At 38.0% G+C, this 5,647-nt stretch overlaps 1 non-coding gene across 1 annotated transcript; it reads right to left on the bottom strand.

Moving 5' to 3' along the window:
• Positions 1-3,571: 3,571 nt before the first annotated feature.
• Positions 3,572-3,678, bottom strand: LOC115802728 (U6 spliceosomal RNA). Its single transcript, XR_004023261.1, has one exon. It is a non-coding gene; the product is annotated as a U6 spliceosomal RNA (small nuclear RNA).
• Between the last annotated feature and the right edge of the window lie 1,969 nt (positions 3,679-5,647).

Genomic DNA, 5,647 nt, shown 5'->3' with positions numbered 1-5,647 from the left:
ACTGAAAATTAGCAGAGCAGGGAGTCCAGTGCAGGGGTCAGGGTCCCATGTCCATGCTCTTGCCACTAGACAGCTAGTCTTCTAACCACATAGTCGTGCTTAGAGGAAAGCTTAGGATTTCCCCCACTGCCAGTGGACAGCTAATTACAGAAGGCTTCCAAATGTAAAGCAAAGACTTTCCATAAATGTGGGGAATTGGGATGTTGGCAGGTTTGCTGGGAAAATGTCTCCCCCTCCCACCCACACAGTGAAAATATAGTCACCGAGGAGACATTCCAAGCCTGCCTTGAACCCTTACTAGGTGTGACATTGCTCTTCGAGATCCTAAGGCCCTTCCTTCAGGGAGCACACCATCTAGTTGGGGAAACACCTCCTAGGGTAATCATGCTACAGGGCACTGTGAGCTGGGGCGGAGGAGGTGACTACAGAACAGTATGCAGGGTGCTGTGACCAGGGAATACAGAGAGCATCTTAGGAGCACAGCTGATGAGAATAATCGACTCCATCCTTCAGCATGAGGACCAGGAAAGGATCCATATCCGAATCATCACTGGAATCGAGTGCTGAAGGCTGAGCTACAACATGATAGTTGGAAGCATGGTGACAACAGAGGGCAAAGGTATTTTGTGCATAAGAACAAAGGCTCAGAGGATGGAGAGAATGTGGTCCATGTGAAGGGGTGCAAATATTTCAGTACATCTGTAGCATAAGAGACGTGTTAAGGAGTGGCAGAAATAGGATTGGAATTATAGATACAGGCTGTCTCATTGAAGAGCCTTATCTAACAAAATGTTTCTATTGGTCTTGTAGTTGATGGAGAGGCATGGAAAATCTGTTTTAAGCATGACAGTGACCTGGTCAAATTTGTGTTTTAGAAAATCACTTTTACACAACCTGAGGTGAGTTGGAAGGTGAGATCTGAGGCTAGCAGTAGGGAGACTAAAGCGTAATAATAGCTTACATAAACTAACTGCTTGCTATGTGACTGCACTGTACAAATGCATTTTGTACAGCATTACATGCATTACTCATTCAGTTTCCATAACAACTCTGTGAAAAATGTATTATCCCATTTAACAGATGGGGAAACTGAGGTTAAATAACTTGTATAAGGTCACATTGCACTAAGGGTGTGGCTAACATCTTAATCAGAGCTGTCTTAGTTCAGAGCCCAAGGAAGAAATAGCCCCTGAAATTAGGGCTGCCATTTAGGAAGAAAAAGCTGACTGATACCCAAGGTATTTAGAAGGTGGAAATAACTGAAAATGATACTGACTAGATTTTCTAGGGAAGAAAGGAGAATGAGGTGTCAGTGAAGGGTCTTTGGTGTCTAGTTTGGAGGACCTTGTGTTTGGCTATGACTTCTACTCAGAGGAGAAGCATAGGAGGGTGGAGGAAAAAGATGGTGAGCTCTTTTCTGGACAGGTTGTAAAGCCCATAGAAATCAAATGTTGATCAAAGATATCTTTTGAAATATGAATTTATGTCATTATCATTAGTGATGAATCTTCCCTTGAGATGCCAGTGACAGTTGCACACATATCTAATATACAAATAAATTAGTAAGTATATAGTTATTGGAGGTGCATTCAAATTTCTTTACTGATACAGATGAATGATAAAAAAAAGTTTGGGAATTGGGAGTATGGGATTAACAGATGCATACTACCATACATAAAATAGATAAACAACAAGGATTTAGTGTATAACACAGGGAACTATATTCGATATCATGTAATAAACTACAATGGAAAATAATTTTAAAAAAGAATATAGATGTATACACATATATGTATAACCAAATCACTTTGCTGTACACCTGAAACTAATAAAATATTGTAAATCAACTATACTGCAATTAAAAATTTTTTAAAAAACTAAAAAAGTTTGGAAACTACTAATTTTATGATAGATTCATGGAAATCAAGATTAAAAGTATATTCAATACCAAAGCATTGCCTAAAACATGGAGACAATATTTTTGTGATGTATGGTTTTCTTGACCACCTGGTCCCACTTATAAAAAGTCTGTGTTCTATTATTTGATAGTATATTTATTAGTTACATATATTCAACACTGGTGAATCTATTCCACCTTCTTAGTCCTCACTCCTAATATGTTATTTCAATCCCTGGTCACATTTTATTAATTTTAATTTATCTTGTTTTAGAATTAACCCTGCAAAACTATTCTCTGTAGAGTCTCTGGACAATGTCATTTCATTGTTTAAAATCTGTCAGTGGCTCCATATTGCCTGTATGGCACTCAAAGTCTTGGTCACCTGTGTCTTTTCCTTTTCTCTCACTGTCAGCTACAATGAGATATTTATGGAGATACAAGCAAGCCCTGCCACTTTCCAGTGCTGTGTTTTTCACTCCCAATATACCCATATTCTTTCTTTCTTACTGATCTAGAAACCACCTATTTATCCATCCAAACCTTGTTCTTGTCTCCTCTAAGAACTCCCCTCCAGACCCCAGCAGAGGTGTTATTTCCCCTATGTCTACAATATACCAAATACATACCTGTTTAACACTGTTATAAACTTATGGGTTACCAGGGCATGAGGGGGGGGGAGGGATAAACTGGGAGATTGGGATCTGATATATACACACTACTATATATAAAATAGATAACTAATAAGAACCTGTTGTATAGCACAGGGAACTCTACTCAATACTCTGTAATGGCCTATATGGGAAAAGAATCTAAAAAAAAAGTGGATATATGTATATAACTGATTCACTTTGCTGTACACCTGAAACTAACACAACATTGTAAATCAACTATACTCCAGTAAAAATTTAAAAATACATTTGATGTGTCTGTTTCATGCCATAGACTGTGAGCTCCTTAAGGGTAAGGACTGGATTTGTATAGCTGTGTAGTCTCTCACCATCCCTTATAATATACCAAATACAAGAAAGGCTTCAACAGGTGTTGGTGAGCTAAATGAATGAATGATTATTGTCAAAATTACATAAGTTAATATGTATAAAGCCCTTAAAGAGTGCCCAAACCATAACTGGTGTTATATAAGTATTTGCTACTATTTTTCTCCTGTGTAATTTCTTTCAATATTTCTTTCCAATTGGTTTTGTCATCCAAGTAGATCAAAGGAAAGAAACATGGCTTCACATTACTTCATAAAACCTCCTCTAAGCACTTAGTTAACTTCTCACACGTTAATCAAGCATTTGTGATCTCCACTGTCCAAATTTCTGTTGATTTTCTTCCTAACCATGTGTGGTGGAGCCCTCTGAGTACATTCTAATACCCCACCCGTCTGTAGCATAGATGTATTTACTTTCTTTTCCCCACCAACATTCTCCAATCCCTCTCACTTTTCTAGCTTTTGCAACGGTGCTTTCCATCTCTCTTGAATCTCAGGGATTCTTTGCAATAACATTAATCTTTATTGCAAAAGACTGCCACATTCTTTTGGTATGGATTTATCTTTGCAGATTTTGCCCCAGATAAATAAATAAAATGGAACACCACACTTCTGGAACTGAACATGGAAATTTGTTTTACTTTTGTGAGGCTGAACATTTATTTATTATTATTTTTTAAAATATGGAACGCTTCACGAATTTGCGTGTCATCCTTGCGCAGGGGCCGTGCTAATCTTCTCTGTATCGTTCCAATTTTAGTATATGTGCTGCCGAAGCGAGCATGAGGCTGAACATTTAGTGATGAATCCATATTGTACTGATGGCAACTTCTTCAATAATTTCATATGTTGTATAGCCGTTGGTAATAGTGCATATGCATGTGGGCAGGGAGAACTGTGCAAATATCAAAAATAATTATGATTAAAAAAAATTCCACTAGGTGTTCTCAGAAATTAATCTTCCAAATTACTTTTGCACAATTCAGGAAAATTGAAATGTGCATTTCAATAATTGTAGAAAAATTTTCAAGCAATCTCCTCTCATTTAAGTCATCCAGTTAAGGTGCTGCTGTTACAAACAAAAGGATCGTAGATACGTCAGACACAGCAGCCATACTGTCAAAACAGAACTATAGAGATCATGAGAGTCATGCTTTGTTTGTAGACAGTTTACCAGGGATGATATTGTTTGGATTATTTTGTTTGGTTGGACAATTTATTACTAATATTCCTCAAAAGTCATTACTAAAAAGCATTATTGTTTCACTTGTTCACGTGCTCGTTTATCTATTCTTCATGTGTGAATATCTCCATTTATCAACCCATCCACCCATCAAGTTCATGTTTATTAAGCATGACTCTGCATCAGGGCCTGAGCTAAGTTAAATTATAGGAGTAGAAAAACCTTTTGACTTGGGCCTCCAGCCTAATGTGGGCCACAAATTTACTTAGTTTGAGGTCTTTAAATTTCCTCCATGAGTTTAATATCAACTGTAACTTTGTATGAAAGCTAGATTTTTTTGGGGGGTGGGCAATAATTAGTGCATTACATAGATAAAGTACTTTTAGTGTCTTTTTTTTGCTTTCATGTAGTTTTAAGTAATCAAATTATGACCAGGGATTTAAATGCTGAAGATGACCCTAGGTTTCTCTGACTTCCTTGAATACTTGAAATGAGGTTCTCAGGGAGAAATATCATTGAATTAGTGGGTAAAGGATAGAAAGGTACTCTAGCCCTGTGCTCAGGAAGCTGCTATCTCCTAGACATGTGGGACAAAGAACAATAAGCCAATTATTAATCCTTGTGATTAGAGCACTGTAACCACAGACCAGGGACATTTTGAGGAGAGAGGGGTCTCTTCCTTTCGGGGGTGATGGAGATGTTTTCAGGAGGTTCTTGAGTTGTGGCGTGGGAATGGGTTTCACAAAGAAGGTGGTGAAGACAGCTTTGGAAGAGGGATGCGCCAAAGCTTTCAATCTTGGCTCAACAGTTATGACTGAGGTGTTAATGATTAGCCTCATCTGTAAAATGGGGATGGGGACACCAACCTCAAAGATTTTGGGGAGGATTTAGCTTATGTTTGCCAAGTGCTTATTAAGTTATATTAAGCAGGGAATCCTAGTAGAGGCGATGGTCTAGGGCAAAGAAGGAACATAGGAAGAAAAATATTTGGAGACTGGTGGTAAGGCCAGTTTGCCTAAAACTTGGGGTTCTTCTATAGAGAACAAGAGGCGGTAACTGCAAATTTGCCGTTTGTTTAGTGACCTTGAATTGGTGACTTAACTGTCTGGATTTTTAATTGCTTATCTCTAAAACGGGTCAAGAAACATGCTGCCCCCAGTGGTGGGAGGGAAGGTGCAGAAATGTCTGCAAGGAAGGCCTTTGTGTTTCTCTTCTGACTGATGTTCTCTATTCATCTGACTGTTTCTTACCAGTTGCTGCCCAGGGGTGAATTCCTGGTAAAGATAAACACTTCTTTGGCCATATGTCCTAAGTCAGCTATGTTGTTTCTCATAATGAACACACTTCTGATCCAGAAGATGGGTTCCAAATATCCTCATTGTTTATTATAAGCCAGTATAGCATTCTAATTTGTTGGTTTTTTTTTTTTTTTTTTAAGAGCAACATTGAAACTATACCTTCAGCTAAATTGAAACTATTCCTTCAGTCAATCTCATCATTGACTCATTTGGTGGAAACAATTTTCTCATCCTAATTGGTGAGATCTGGGTTCTTAGATCAGACAATTTAT

The sequence above is a fragment of the Delphinapterus leucas genome, chromosome 6 (assembly GCF_059928025.1).
Source record: "Delphinapterus leucas isolate spDelLeu-1000000601 "Yukka" chromosome 6, BTC_Dleu_Yukka2, whole genome shotgun sequence".
Taxonomy (NCBI): Eukaryota; Metazoa; Chordata; class Mammalia; order Artiodactyla; family Monodontidae; genus Delphinapterus; species Delphinapterus leucas.
This window is presented reverse-complemented; position numbering and strand designations above follow the sequence as displayed.